The sequence below is a fragment of the Brassica rapa genome, chromosome A05, assembly GCF_000309985.2.
Source record: "Brassica rapa cultivar Chiifu-401-42 chromosome A05, CAAS_Brap_v3.01, whole genome shotgun sequence".
NCBI classification, from domain to species: domain Eukaryota; kingdom Viridiplantae; phylum Streptophyta; class Magnoliopsida; order Brassicales; family Brassicaceae; genus Brassica; species Brassica rapa.
The window spans coordinates 18,485,010-18,502,077 of NC_024799.2; the positions used below are offsets into that span (position 1 = coordinate 18,485,010).

The 17,068-nt window shown below is 33.0% G+C and overlaps 1 long non-coding RNA gene across 2 annotated transcripts; it reads right to left on the bottom strand.

Annotated features, from left to right (window-relative positions):
• Window positions 1-9,403: 9,403 nt before the first annotated feature.
• LOC108871944 lies at window positions 9,404-16,530 on the bottom strand. Of its 2 annotated transcripts, XR_001958623.2 has the most exons (3): window positions 10,095-16,530; window positions 9,821-9,872; window positions 9,404-9,722 (listed from the first exon to the last, which is right to left on the bottom strand). It is a non-coding gene; the product is annotated as an uncharacterized LOC108871944 (long non-coding RNA). The 2 variants fall into 2 exon arrangements; XR_001958622.2 differs by having other exon boundaries at window positions 9,821-16,526.
• Window positions 16,531-17,068: the final 538 nt, after the last annotated feature.

Here is a 17,068-nt window from a genome sequence, read left to right on the forward strand (position 1 = left end):
TCTATTATAGAGGAAGAAATAGAGGTGGGTTGGAGCAATTTCACCTCTAAACGCTATTATAGAGGTGAAAATAGCAATGGGTTGGAGATGCTCTTAGACCATCTCCAATATATTTTGCTATTTTTATCTCTAAAATAGGGGAACTCTATAATAGAGGTGAGATATGCTCCAATGTATTCCCCTAAAATAGCAATCTCTAAAATATAGAGTAAAAAATAGAGGAATGCTATTTCTTCCTCTATAAATAGAGGAAAGAATAAAGATCTCTATTATAGAAGAAGAAATAGAGGTGGGTTGGAGCAATATCACCTCCAAATGCTATTATAGAGGTGAAAATAGCAATGAGTTAGAGATGCTCTTAGTAGTTACTTTAAATCTGTAATGATAGTAGAGACTAGAGAGCATAACCATAACCATACTTAATGCAACAATTCCATTTGCGATGTTCAAGAGAGAAATGTAAACATCTCTGATCTCTCCTCCCCTCTTAAAAAGAGATACTGTATACATTTTCATGTTTTGATCCCTATGTACATCTTTTGAAGCTCAACAGAAAACATCTGATAATAGTTGTGGCAAATATATTAAAAAAAACGGTAAACCGCTCCTCGGCGAGGAAATGTTAAATCACAGGTTGCCACGTATTAGTGATATCTGAGTGTAGTCGGATTCGAACTCAACTCACTTTGCAATGCTGGCACGCCATGCTACCACCCGATCACAAGCACGTGGTTGCAAATATATAATATAGATCACAAAATTCCGAAATATATTAGATTCAAGTTTAGTTGTATGTACGAGTTTTTACTTTTCTTGTTGACAAAACATCTGCCAAAACATATGTTTTATTTTAATTAGCTATATTTTGTTAGGTTGACAATATTCACAGAAATCAAAATTCATTTTGATGTAGATCTATGTTACATTGAGTGAGTATAGTTAACGGCAATTACGTGGAACTACCATGTTTTGAAACTCGCTAGTTGTTCCTCATACGCTCGGGTTACACCTAGCGCCGAATGAATAAATCGGGAATTTTATAGGAATTAATCGGCAATTTAATTTAGGGCATATCACTACAAGAAAACACAAGTTTTACGAGGGCAGTTTTCCTCGCTAATTCGTCGTAAAAGCAGTGTTACGACGAATTAGCGAGGAAACCCGTTTCGTCGTTATACGTTTGTCGTAACGCATATATCCTCGCTAATTCGTCGTAAGTTAGCGAGGAAATAATTTCGTCGTAAAAGCGAAGGAGGATATTTCGTCGTAAAGACCACGTAAAGATTCCTCGTAAGGACGTCGCTAATTTTCCTCGTAAAGACCACGTAAAGATTCCTCGTAAGGACGTCGCTAAGTTTCCTCGTAATTACCACGAAAAACTTTCCTCGTAAAACCCACGTAAATAAATACTCGTAAAATTAACGTAAATACCTTGACAGCTTTCCACGTAAAGAAAACGTAAAAACCTTGATAGATTTCCACGTTATTTCCTTGTAAATGTTTCCTCGTAAAAACCACGTTAAGCTTCCACGTAAAGAAGCCGCAAAATTAGCTACGAATTTACTTCGTTTCATTATTTTATAGAAATATAAAAAATTATAATTATAAATATAATTTAAATTATTTAAATTATTAATAAAATTAAAATTCTAAAAAAATCAAAACCAAAATATTTTATATATAAATAAGTTTTGAATTCATAATACAAGAACCGAAATTAAAAAGAACTTGGGTGGTCGTTAATTAATCGCCTCGTAGAATTCATCACTCCTCGCCTGAACATCCGCCTCGGCATGTGAGTCGTCGGTCGGTGACTGGCCTGGGATAGGATTTTCTTGTCGCATGGTCCTCAACAAAGTCGCCCATTCCGGATTTGTGGCCGCTACAACGTCCAAGAAGCCCTCGAGTCCACCCATACGAGATCGCAGCTGAGTAGAATCTCTACGCAGCTGAGTAGACTCTCTACGCAGCTCTTCGGACTCCCTACGCAGCTGAGAGACTTCATCATCCCGTCGCTGAACATAAGACGATGTCGCTCTCGGAACATCGTTGACGGAACCAATCCCCAACGTCCGTCCCTTTTTTTTAGGGACAACCTTAAAAACAAAAAATAAATTTTGTTAGTAAAAATTTAAAGTTAAATTAAATGAATATTTAAAAAAATTAAAATTTTAGAAAATTTACCTCCTCGTAAAGCTTATCCACTTCAGGTGTGGATAAGGTGACGGGTAATCCATCGGTGGACTGTTGGGTCAGCTGGGTCTGGCGTTCTTCAACCCGAGCAGCCAAATCGTTGTAGATTTGCTCGGACTTGCCATCTATAAATCGGCCCGCCTTGTTCTTGTGGGTCCTCTCGTAAAGTTGCATAAGAGACGGGAATTCTCCCGTCTCTTTGGCCTAAAAAAACATTTAAGAAAGTTGTTAATTAAATATATATAAAAATATACTAAAAATTTAATATAATTAAATTTTTAATTACCATTTCCAAACGGACACCAGCGTGGGGTTTTTGGCCCGTAGTGTGAAGCATCGGCCCGTTCCCGTGCTCATCGACTGTGTTACGGGAGTTAGAGCAAGACTGGGCGATTCTAATGGAATCAGGAAGACGCCAATATCGGATGAGGCCATCCCAGACATCCGTGGTGAGCTCAGCGGGTTTGCCACGCTCATACCCCTTCACGATCCAGTCACCCTTCCAGTTGGAGACCGTGTCCAACAAGCGAACTTTCGCCTTCGCTTCAAACTTCTTCCTCACCCTCTCAGTGATCCCGAAGGCCCAATTATATTTTTGCTGTTGGAAAAAATAATTTATAATTAGTTTTTCAGAAAAAAATATATATATAAATAATAAAAAAATTTAAAGATATATATTTAATTAATAGAACTTACAGCGTAAATTTTGAACCACGTCTTTCTGACGTAGTGGGGCGTCATTTTCCAGTTCGGATGTGCCATGGAGAAGTAACCTTTTATCGTGTCGGTTACGTCCGATGCAAGACATCCGTCAATCCCCCACCTGAAAAATACAAATTTAAAATATAAATTATTTTTTAAAGTTATAAAATAATTTAAAAAGAATAAAAAAATAATGAAACATACCATAAAGTTCCGTCCGGTCGGTCGGGGTCGATGACTGGTAAACCTTCTCTGCCTGGCAGACGGAGAATGTCCTCTACGGTGTACTGCGAGTAAGGAGCACTCGGAGGCACCATCAAATCGGGATGAATCTCGGCCGCGGGCATCGGAGGTGCCGGCATCGTAGGAGGCACAGGAGGAGGAGGCATCTGGGGAGGCACGTGAAGAACCGATGGTGCACTAGAAGAAGGAGATCCAATGACTCTCTGAGTGTACTGAGTCTCGGGGACAGTCTCCTGACCCGAAGAACCGGGAGCTGAAGAAGACGACGGGTCTAAACGACTACCCGGCTCTCCGAACATCTCTCTGTAATGGGCAGTAAGTCTACCTTTTCGAACCTGAGAAAAAAATTTAATTTTTTAAATTTTCGTAAACATATACTTCCCAACATTATCCACCTAATCAACACTAAATAACATAAGATCCGTAAACCTATCTAAATTCCCTATACTAACCACCTAATCTATCCTAAACTAATCAAACTAGAGAGGAATTAGAGAGACTTACCATTGCTACGAATTAGGGAGGAAGTGGAGAGGAAGTGGAGAGGAAAGACGGAGCGAGCTCGCTCGGGATATATATAAGATTACTTGTCCTCGTAATTTCCTCGTAAACTTACGAGGAATTACAGAGGCCCGCGTTTTCAGTTACGACGAAATAGCGACGAAATACAAAGGCCCGCGTTTTCGTTAACGACGTTTTTACGACGAAAAGGGTTACGTGGAATTAACGAGTAAACCAGTTACGAGGAATTAGCGAGCCTTTATTTTCTATAAATACCCACAACTTTTCTTCTCAAACCACACACACAAGTCCCACACACACAAGTCACACTCCTCACCAAAATACTTTTCAAATTAGAAATATTTGAAAAAAAAAAGAAGAAAAGAAGATATTAGAATTTATGTGGGTGAGACTTAAGTCTCGCCACATATAATTCTAGTATCTTTCTTTTTTTCTTTTTTTTCTAGTTTTTATACTATGAGGAAGTAGCAAGTCCCGCTTTTCACCAATTTAGAAAATTTGGAAAAAAAAGAAGAGAAGAAGATATTTGGAACTCATGTGGTCGAGACTTACGTAAGTCTCGCCAAATGTGATTCAAGCATCTTTCTTCTCTTCTTTTTTTTAGTATTTTTAATATTTTCGTCGTAATATCGTCGTTAGTTTACGACTCTTTTACGACGATTCTGGCTTACGTGGAATTAGCGTGCCCCGCTTTTTTAATTTCGTCGTAAAACCTCGTGGCCTTACGAGGTGTTTACGACGAAATCATCCTACGTGGAATTAAAGAATGCCTCCTTCGTCATTTACTTTACGTGGTATTTACGTCAATTTACCTTACGAGGTCTTTACGACGATTCTGTCCTACGTGGAATAAACGACGATTACGTCGTACATTCGACGTCAAATTACGAGGAATTAACGAGCAGTACGTTTAAATCCCTAAAATCCGAAACCCCAAACCCCAAAACCCCATATTCCTTATCTTCTACTTCATATATTCCAAACCCCATGTTTATTTCCATTCCAAACCAAAATTCCCACATTTACTTATTTATAAAACAAACTCCCACAATTTCTTATTCATAAAACAAACTCCCACATTACCTTATTCATAAAACAAACTCTCACATTACCTTATTCATAAAACAAACTACACAAAATCAAATACATCAATCGGATACATCGACATTCTCGTCATCACTAGAAATATCATCATTTTCATTAAACTCGTCTTCTACAGCTTCGTCTGTGGCATCATCGGTAAGATCTTCGTATTCGTGATTATGCGGATCAATGAGAAGGATGTCATCAACTTCTTGTTCAGGTTCCTCGACTTAAAATTATTGTGATATAAAACACTACGAACCTGCAAGTGCTTCATGTACGTTTGTTGGAAGTAGCTCCGCAAATGCAAAGGGCAGTAGTCGTTGCATAAAGACATGACAATCATGACTCTTCATCCCAGAGAACTTTTGACCCTTTTCAACACATCTAGAGAGATTTGAAACATACCCATCGGGAAACTTCACTTCTGATGCCACCCAGTTGAACAACACCGACTTTTTTTCTGAAGAAAGTCTGAATATCGGAACGGAAACTTGTCCATTGCTTTTAATATGTAACTCGCTTCTTGAGCAAATATCCGGCAAGTCCAACCTCGATTTTATGTTGTCTTTTGTCTTCCCTGGGACATTCAATATTGTATTCATGATGTTCTCAAAGAAATTCTTCTCTATATGCATCACATCGAGGTTGTGGCGCAGAAGAAGATCCTTCCAATATGGCAACTCCCAAAATATACTCTTCTTGTGCCAGTTGTGATGAACACCGTAAGAATCAGGCATATTACGAGGGACATGCCAATTACCACCCCAACGAACTGTTTCGTTAGCTCCGTAGTAGTCGATTTGTGCTTCAATTTGTTCTCCAGTTAGATATGGTGGAGAAGTGTCTCTCACAACCCTTTTGTGCCTAAACAAATTCTTGTTTCTTCGGTAAGGATGGCCAATGGGATGAAATCGACGATGACAATCAAACCAACTTGTCTTCCTACCATTCTTCAGTTGAAACGCATCTGTCGTTCCATTACAATATGGACAAGCTAATCTCTCATGTGTAGTCCATCCAGACAACATCCCATATGCAGGAAAGTCACTTATGGTCCACAAAAGCATAGCTCGCATCGTAAAATTCGTCTTCGTTGAACAATCATACGTCCTCACCCCTGTTGACCACAAATCCTTCAACTCTTTTATCAGTGGTTGTAGGAAAACATCCAGGGACCTTTTTGGATGGTTCGGACCAGGTATCAATATCGTCAAGAATAGCAACTCCCGTTGCATGCACATCTCCGGTGGCAGGTTGTATGGCGTAAGAAAGACTGGCCACAATGAATATTGTCTCCCTGACATTCCGAACGGACTAAATCCATCTGTGCATAATCCGAGATACACATTCCGGCTATTGCTAGCAAAATCCGGATGTACTTTGTTGAAATGTTTCCAGGCTCTTGCATCTGATGGATGAGTCATCTCACCATCCGTCTGAGTATGCTCGGCATGCCATCTCATCTTTGCAGCAGTCTGCTCTGATTGATACAATCTTTTCAATCTGTCTGTAATTGGTAGGTACCACATCCTTTGGTACGGTACCCTATTACGTCCCCGTCCTTGCGGCTTGAATCGTGGCTTCTTGCAGAATCGACATACTTCTAGCTTCTCATCATCTCCCCAATAGATCATGCAGTTGTCGATGCAGACATCTATCATCTCCGAAGGCAACCCAAGACTATAAACTAATTTCTGAATCTCATAATAAGAATCAGCAGACACATTGTCTTCCGGCAAATACTCTTTAAACAAGTCCGCCCATTCGTTCATGCAACTTTCAGGTAGATTGTGATCAGTTTTAATATTCATCATTCTAGCAGCCAACGACAATTTAGAGAGACCTTCTCTACAACCACTGTAAAGTGGTTGATTCGCCGCGTTTAACATTCCGTAAAACTTTTTTGCATCTATATTAGGTTCTTCATCTTCATCATGAGCTACGAATGCATCAGCTACCATATCATGAACCCTATCATAATCTACCATCTCCTCCTGATGGTAACTATGTTCATTATGCAAATGATGATTAACCGGTTCTTCCTGAAAATTGCTATTACTACTACTAGCTTCATTCTGATCATAATTATAACCTTCCCCATGTTGAAACCAGATATAGTAATTTGGCGTGAAACCTCTATTTATTAAATGCTTCCAAACATTTTCACGGTTTGCCAATTTCGAATTGTTGCATTTCCGACAAGGACAGAACATCTTACCACTTTCTTGGGCGAGCGGTGTTGAATCTGCTTGGTGCATAAATGTCTCCAGCCCCGCAAGGTATTCTTTCGTCACTCTCCCGTTAGCATCTCTATGCATATACATCCAATTCCGCAACTCGTAAATAGTCCCAGAGCCAGCCATTTTTTTTTCTTTCACGTTTTTTGTTGTTGGTGTGTTTAAAATGATGTTCCAACATCCATATTTATAGAAAATTTCGAATCTGGTAGTTGTAATTTTACTATGAAATTACGACGAAAATTAATTGTATGGCCTAAAAAAAACGTGAGCCACCTACCAAGTTTGTGGATTCAAAATTTCCTCGTTAAGTACACGTAAAATATTTCGTCGTAAAGCACTCGCGAAATTTACGTGGCTTTTACGAGGAAAAACTGTTTCCTCGTAAAAGCCACGTTAATTTACATCGTCTTTACGACGAATATTTTTTGTCGTTAGCTTACGACGAAATAACGATGCTTTTCTTTCTCAACGTACTTTCCTCGCAAAATCAACGTTTTTTTAAGAGGATTATTTTTCCTCGTTAAACTTCCTCGTTAAAATTACGTTTTCTTGTAGTGTATATAATAATTTGTTTAAAATACATCAAGGATCATATTGTGTAGCGGTTGTGACTATCCATGACTAGCAAGCAACCTGGGTCGTCTTCCTCTTTGCAATATTAGGTTTTATGAAGTTTCAAGAACGATGGCTCTTTGATTTTGACGTATTTAAGATCAACTTCCTCTGTTTTTTTGCTGTTTTCATGCAAATTTCATAGATCGTATGCATATTAAGCGATTCATAGACCATATGCATATTAAGCGATTCATAGACCACGCTTGATGGCCGAGTAACGCTTTTCTGGTGATTTTTCGGTTCTAGATGGCGGGTTTTTGAATAGGGTGTGGAAGTGATGTTGTAGAGAAACAAGCAATATATTAGAACATGGTGTTTTACTTTCTCTATTTTTCTCTCTCGTTATGAGAGAAAATGTGATATAACTTAGAAGTATTTCAAAGAGCCTAATTATTATGAATGAACCATCCATTTCTTTTGATACATAAAAATGTAAAAATATAAGGCTATAAAGGGTTTACTAGTTGACTACTTGGCTATTTAAAATAAATATACTGAATTTTCTTTGTTAATGAGTTGACTGTTATTTTCAAGGTTTTGAAAACCTGACCGGCCGGTTAAACGGCCACAACCAAATAATCCAGCTCAAAACCGAAAAATCGGGGATCCATGTTAACACTAAAACCCGATTTTACAAAATAATCACATATGTGATGATTATTTTGTAATCTTGATTAGGATTTTACTAAGTTAATATTAGTAGTCTCGTTAGTTTCAATATTCTCTGTAAAAAGTAAAACTCATAAGTCTTTTCTTTGCCTCTCGTACACCAATAGCTTATGACTTCTTCATTGATATACTAGAACCGGCCCGCCCGACGGGCGGGAATATATAGAAAATTGTTTTATATAAACATATATTTTAGCTTTGTAATATTTATTCTAATCTGAAAGAAATACTATTAACAAACAGATAATAAATATAATTTTGAGATAATATTGTTATTATTAATAAATATTTTTTGGTTTTGAGCTAAAAATAACATTACCATTCACTATTTTATATTGTATAGATAATACAGTAATCATAAATTCAAAAATTTAATGATATATATAAAGAAATAATAAAAGTTTTCTCTGACATAATAGAAGGAAACTAAAGTAGGAATATATAATACTTTATTATTTCAAGAAGCTTCGAATTTTAATACTGTTTGACGCTAATCAGTTTTTTGATGACAATAATTTTATTCACCTCCAAGCTAAATTAATTAATTATAATAAAATTTGATAAATTTAATAAATTTATTTTTTAAATGCTATATAAATAGTTTCATAAATATCATAATTATTATTTAATGTTTTCTTATTTTACAGAAAATGATGTTTTAGAATATCTGTTTGTTTCAGATCATAACTATATTTTGAATGAAATTTTAAGTAATTTTCAGTGTTTAACTGATTTTCTTTTTGCAAATTATTATAGCTTTCGTTGAACTTTGTTTAAAACAAAATTATTTGTTTGAATTTTTTTAATTCTATTTTAGATTATTTTCTTAAATTATTATTTTATAAATTAATAAAATATGAAATTTCAGCAGATTTTTACTTTAATTATATACACTCCATATCATATCATTTAGTTGAAGAAATTAGAGTGAACCATACCGTAACTAAACAAAAAAAAACTTAAATGTAGTGTAAATTACACAAATTATGGAAATTAAGATAAACCAAACCGCATATAAATGTTCTATGAAATTCATTTCTCTCTTCGTCAACTAAAGCTTGAAGAAGTAACTATTACGTAACTTTTTTTATTGTAGATGCACTTGATTGTATTCAGTGAAAGCATGTTACTCATATCTCATCAAATATTCCTTTCTCAGTTTTAACATAGTAAAAACGACAACATCGTAATATATATATATATATATATATATATAATTAAATGGAACAAAACAATCAAAAAATATCTTAGCTTTTATATTAACAGACCAAAAAGAGGCACACCACAAAGCAAGATTTTTATATTACTTTGAATGTTGTCTATTTTCTAGGTGAAGAATTGTTTATCTTGTTCCTCTCTGCTATGCCTCCCAGCCGTCTTGACCCAAGAACCAAAAGTTGGTTTTGACTTGTCTGCCTATTTGTTCAGGTAGGAAAATGTGGCTTGGATTAGCTGCACAAATCATAGTGAATTGACAATTAATTAATAGTTTTTAGTGAAGTTTGTATTTGCTTAAAAGGTAGAAAGCAGAGAAATGGAGAATCACTTACTGATTAGGTTTTGAGTTTATTGTTTGTGATCCTAGCGCTTGTCTTCCTGTATCTATAGAAAACATTATCATGTAAGGGAATTATCAAAAACTTTCAGTGATTTTCAAAGGTTAAAGTTAATGTGACGGTATCACTTTCTTTTTGTTCCTGCTGGTACGTAGAATCACTAAGTATCATGTGGAAAGAAACATATGGCATAAAGAAAGTTAACAGTTCAAAAACGGAAGAAGCCTCTTAATTCATCAGCTGGTTTGAGTCTTTTCATAGTTCTCACCATGAATTTTTTTTGTAAGATATCATTCAACTTTACATTCTCCTTGTAACGTTCCGAATGCTAGAGTTTGCGCACGGTTTACTCCTATATCACTAACAGTTCCAAGCATTCTCGTCATGGAGAAAAGCTTCATGCACCTATTTCATACACTTGAAGGAAGCTTACCCATAAAGATTGGGTCAAAGTCTTAAGACTTTTATAATCAAGAAATATAAAAAGAACTCACTTGAATCAAGAAAAGAGAAGGTCATCATCATCATAATCATCATTATTCTCAATCAACTTTCTGAGAATCATAAATAAATGATCGATTCTGCAGAAACCAAAGAGCATAGATGTGAAAGTTAGAAGCTTTACCTCTCTTTCTCCTTGAAGATCACTTGTCTTCATGCTGCAAGCCCCACTGCTTCAGCCACTGCCTCCACCTTAACTCTTCTCCCTGGTGCGCTCACTTCTGTTGCATTGCGTTTCATCTTCATTAGCTTCGATGGTATTGTCTCATGGTCGCGGATGAAGCCAGAATAAGTTTTTGTTATTGGATCTGAGACAACCGCGCTAGTCCTGACGCAGTGGTTGCCGAAATCGAAGTGGAGGAAAACGATTAAGTCACCAGCGATTACTATCTTTTGGTTGATGAATGTGCTCCAGTCATCGTCGAGCGATGACGGTGAGGCGTTCCCTTTAAATATGCCGGAATTTCCAGGTTTAGCTGTGCATATCTTTAAACGATAACTGTTTGTACCTGAGCCTCCGCCGTGTGACCAAGCGGCATGTCCGACCCATCGGCGATTGACGAATTTAGCTCACATATTACTCTTTTTTGCTGCTTCGAACTTCTTCTTCTTGTGTTTTTACTGAGAAGAATGAACGAATGCTTTTTTGAGAAGAAAATTTTGATATTTATAGGGGAGGATTCACACAAAGGAATGAATGTGAGATTCATTGAATGGAGATCATGTGAGAAGTGGAGGATTGGTGTTAATGTGAATGTTAATGAAGATGCATGAATCAGGTTGATTTCTGTAACGGTTCTGAAAAAGATTCCCGAGTAGAAGAAGTCTAATCGCATAGCCAATGACGATGAGTTTTGTTTGCTCAAAGCCCAACAAACTGCATAGTCGGTTGACCTAATTACATCAAGAAGAACATGATGAGATGAACCCTAGAAATCAAAGGTCGCTGTTGTTGAAGAAAGAGAATACGACAATTGGGATAAGCTTCTATTTTTTTGTCAGCCCAAAACATTAAGTTTAAGCCCAACTATTAGCCCAAAACATTATATATACACAAAACGATATAAGCTCATCAGACTGTAGTTTTAATGCAACGATTCGTTTTGTATAGACATGACACATGTCGCAACGCCAGAGCTCGACTTTCCTAGGTGGACGCTGATGTGGCACGCCCAGGAGAGAGAGAAACTGTACTTTATATATAAAGATGATTTGAGTTTTCACTTGTAAGAAAAAAGAAGTAAGTATTGACGATTGTGACAATTATGAATCCATCGATCACAGTTTTTAATATTAAATTTTAAGTTTGTGTCTCCCTTTTATTATAATTATATTATTTTTATCTAAAAAAAAGAAACATATTGTTATTTATAAAGATAAAAAGCGACAATATATATATATATATATATACGTGATTTCAAAAAGTCATATAATAATAAATCATTTATATATTTTAATATAAATTAATCTACTTTATTTGGTTTGGACAACAAAGGAAACACCAATTTTAAATTTTATTTTGGGGATATTTGTCTTGTTATATCTGATTTGGAAGTATTATAACAAAAAAGGAAATATATATTTACAAATTATTTTAACACAATATTAAAGAGAATGAGAAACTGAAAACAGAAAAAGTTCAATAATAACATTACATATAATATCTTTGATTCATTAAGGAAACCATTATAATCAATCGTTCTAATAATTAACTTGAGATCGACACATATAGAACTAAATTTTTAAATAATAGTATAGAGATAAGTTGACGAAAAAATATATTTGTATCAATTTTATTTTTTATTAATGTGATATATATAGATATATAATTATCTTAGTGATGATATATGAGTTATTATAAAAGAGACTTTTTGAGGCTCCATAGAGCGTCTCCATCAGCGAAATAAAATTCTCCTAGAAGAAGACACTTGGCATTATACATTTTTAAATTAATATAAAATATAAAAAATAGAAATATTACATTAAACATTTATATAAAATGTATAAATTTACATTTTTTAATTTAAATATATTTTTATACGAATATCCTAAAAAATACATTGCTATAAAACTCAATATCTTAGCAACATCGACACCGATTAAAGGAGACTTCAACGAAACTCCAGCAAAAAAAACAATGGCTCCACCATCAACATCTATACTAATAAAATGTACTTTTTGAGGCTCCATAGAGCGTCCACATCAGCGGAAAAAAATTATCCTAGAAGAAGACACGTGACATTATACATTTTTAAATTAATATACAATATAAACAATAGAAATACTACATTAAATATTTATATAAAATGTATAATTTTACATATTAATATACGTATAAAAATGGAAATATTATATTAAACATTTATATAAAATATATAATTTTACCTTTTTAATTTAAATATATTTTTATACGAATATCCTAAAAAATACATTGCTTTGAAACTCAATATATTAGCAACATCGGCACCGATTAAAGGAGACTTCAATGAAAACTCCAGCAAAAAAAAAAAATGGCTCCACCATCAACATCGACATTGATTCTGTGATGGCTTCACAACTTTTGAATTTACAACTTTATTGTATTTCTTTTCTTCAGGAATTGGTGAAGCTCACTGGCGCAAAAAACACTAGAAAAAGATAAGCATTCTTTTTTTTTTAGCATATAAGGTGGAAGCAACTCTGGAAACTTTTTTTTTTGATGAAATTTTGAATTTATTGATCATCATTTGGGAAGAATTTACAAAGAATGATTTCCTAAAAGAATGAGGAACTATATAACTAAAAAATATAAATTGAGTGAATATCCTTTCATATCCAAAAACCTCATCAAACCACCTTCTCATGAGCCTTTCAAGTCTATGATGTCCCTTATGACCCAGCGATGAGATCCGATTCTTGACAACCTTGCTTACCATACAGATCAACTGATCTGTTCCCTTAAATCCGTGTTGGTGTCGTCGGAGGTTTCTCTCCCGCCAAACATGATAAACAACTACTTGAAACAGAAGGCGAATGAGAATCTTGTCCATTAATGTATATGCTTCTCCACACACTACCTTACTACCTTGAGCATGTCTGACCAATCTGGGTTAGTTCTTCTTCCTAACAGCCTGCTTGCAACTCTGAAAACTTTTAGCCTGGTTCAGATTAAAGATATATACTCGAGTATACTGTTGTTTCAGAGCTTAACCCTTCAAACAGACCGGAAAATCAGAGCACTGTTTACAAACAAGGTAACGTAGATTACATTTAGTTCTACTATATATCTAGAATAACTGTGATATGTGGCTATTTACTATTGGGAGAATCTCCGACCATGTCGCTAGGTACTATGTGTGACAGGTTTGCCGCTTTGTGGCTATTTACAAATCACTTTTGTTTGGCCTATCTTTAGAAAGGTAAGTAAGCAAATCAAATCTAATGGAAGCTAATAGACTTTTGCGTGTTTTGCTGATCAAAAAAAGGTAACTAGCGGGCCCTAATACAACTTTATGCAAATGATGAAAGTCGATTAAAAACCAAAACCAAGTAAGGCTACAGACCTGGGTTTTACCCATATGCAAAACTAGAAGGTGGGTGGGTAGCCTTCCAAAGAACATGAACAAAAAGTATTAGACATTTGATTATGTTCCCCAGTTTTTTTGGACGCATTACGTAGCAAAAGAAATTCATAGAACTGATTCTTCAAACTTGCAGATCCATCTTTGCTTCTTTTTCATTAATTTACTTCTTTTATCAGGCCGTCACGGCAAGGATTTGTTGTATTTGTGTATAACCATTAAAAATGACACAGAGTGAAGATATATAAGTAGATTATATAAGTGCTCTAATTCTAATGTACAAATAGATCTAAGTATGATGGGTCTCTGGCTAATGTAACTTGGCAATCTTCATGTGAGATCCAGTTGTTTACATAGCTAATTATGAGAGTTCTGTACTAAGTAATGAAGCTACCACGTAAGGTGGGGATAAGTAATTAAAGTGGTTGCCGAACTGTATACTAATCTGTGTTTATGGTTGACTCCAACCATTGAACATGAAAGGAAGGTCTTAAACACCACAGAAGAAGTAAATCACAAGATTCATACACCACAGAAGTAAATATAAGAGTTGACTACAATGTAAGAAGAAAACTAAAGAAGTACTTTGTCAAAAAGAAAAAAAAACTAAAAAAATTTGCAATGGGAAGATTAAAAAAGTATCTATGGGTTTTGTGTGTCCCCGAGGGTTCAGTTTGGTTTTCATTACCAAAATTGTATAAGCATGGTGCACTTAGTAAAATACAAACAGAGAGACAGAATGATATACTTCAGTTCAAAATTAGTTACTCAAAGCTTAGCTGCAGTCTCATTTACGTTATGTATATAACAAGATATATTATTAACTAATAACAAGATAAATTTTCATTGGGATCTTTTAAGATAAATGTGTGCAAAACCATTTACATTACATATATGAATAAATATTATTTTATATGATTCCAAGTTTTGATTATAACAACTAAATTCTGTTTGGCTCAGGGCCGGTCCGGAGCGCAATCGACTCAAGCCACCGCTTAGGGCTTCCAGTACGAAGGGGCATTTTTTGATCAAAATTTCATACTAAATTTATTATTATTTATGATTAAAAATAATTTATATCAAAAATATAGTAATAATTGTAATTTTTTTGTTATTTTTATGAGTTTTATCAACAAATTTATTGCTTAATTATCATCAAAATATATCCATTTTAAAGCTTATAAACTATATATAAACTGTGAGTTTTAATTAAATTGTGTTTTAAAAATGAAAAAAACTTTACAAATTCTTCTTTCATTTAGTGAATTATATATTTTACTATTCTAATATTTTTATTTAATGATCTTGTTTTAATATTTATGTAAAAATAAAATAAAAACAATGAAAATCTTTTCTAATAAACAGTTATATATAACTACAGTCAAATATACGAAGTTAAATCTATTTTTTTGTGTTATATAGATAACTTGATCAATCTAATTTTGTAAATCTCTATTTTTATATTATTAAGAAATTATATTAAAAATATAAGAAAATGCATAGTTTAAAAATATAAAGTGAAGATTTGATTTAAAGAAACAAACTCCATCTAATTAAAATAAACATTTAAATAACCAACGTTTAAGGGATACTTAGTATGTATTTTCTTGAGCGCTCATATTCTAGATGAAGTTTTTAATTTTTGATGATTGTTTTTAATTTTTATGCGATTAGGTAGATATTGAATGTGTTTTTATTTTCAGAATATACAGAAATAAAAATTTAAATTCTTTAATTATTTAAAGTTTACTCTTATTATTTGTAGATATTATTGTAAGAAACTAAATAATAATTTAGTCATGCATTTTGGTTTAAAAAAATATTCAGTTACTTATCACTATGTAAAATAATAAATAGAATCTTCTTGAAATATACAGTCGGTTAGAATATATTTAAATAAATATAAATTCTCTACAATTTAGTTTTAATACTGAGATTTTAAATAAACTGTTTCCACACAAAACAAATTGGAATATTTTAGAAAATATACATGTTGGGTGATATATTAGAAATTTAAGATGGTGAGATGGTGGTACACAAAAATATAAAACAAACTCCTAAGAACGTAATCAAAATAATAACTCTGGTAATGAACCAACATGTGTGAAAATAAATTATAGAATCTGTTTTATAATTATTACTTTTAAAAATAATGGTATTTTAAGTTTATAAACATTTTAAATTTTGTATTAAACAAATATTGATGTCAGTTTTTGAAGGTTGTTTTACAACGGGCATCAGTCATGAAGACATCGTAGTAACTGACATCAACTCATATAAATACAGAATAAAATTTCACTCTTATTTAATTCAATTTACTATTTTTATAACATACATTAAATATATATATTTAACATATATAATAATATTTGTATAAGCCCGGGCGTAGCCCTGGCAAAATCTCTTGTCTATACTAATAAAAAGGATCTTTTTAGGCTTCATAGAGCGTCCACATCAGCGAAAAATACTTCTTCTGAAAGATGACACATGTTATTATTATTAAAAAATATATATAAGTAAATGTACATATAAGGAAAAATAAATAATAAGTAAATATACAATATAAGAAATAGAAATATTACATTAATCAATAATAAATAAATATACATTATAAGAGAAAATAAATAATAAGTAAATATACAATATACAATATAAAAAATATAAATATTACACTAAACATCTATCATAATATTATCATTTGATATAAAAGCAAGAAAAATAAAATAAGTAAATATACAGTTAAAAATGAAAAAAACTAATTAAACATGTATCGGAAAAATGTATAGTAAAATAAATAATAACGAAATACACAATATAATAAATATAAATATTATATTAAACATTTATCATAATATTAGAATAAGTAAATATAAAATATAAGAAATTAATAATAAGTAAATATAGTAAATAAGAAATAAAAATGTTACATTAAATATATATTGTAATAATATTATCATTGATATAAAAGCATATTATCATTGATATAAAAGCAAAAAAAAAAGAATAAATAAATTTACAAAATAAGAAAAGATAAACAATAAGTAAATATATAATATAAAAAAGAAAAAACAAAATTAAAAATATATCTGAAAAATGTATAGTTAAATAAATAATAAGTAAATATACAATATTAAAATATTAAATTAGACAACTATGACATATTATAATAATTTAATATAAA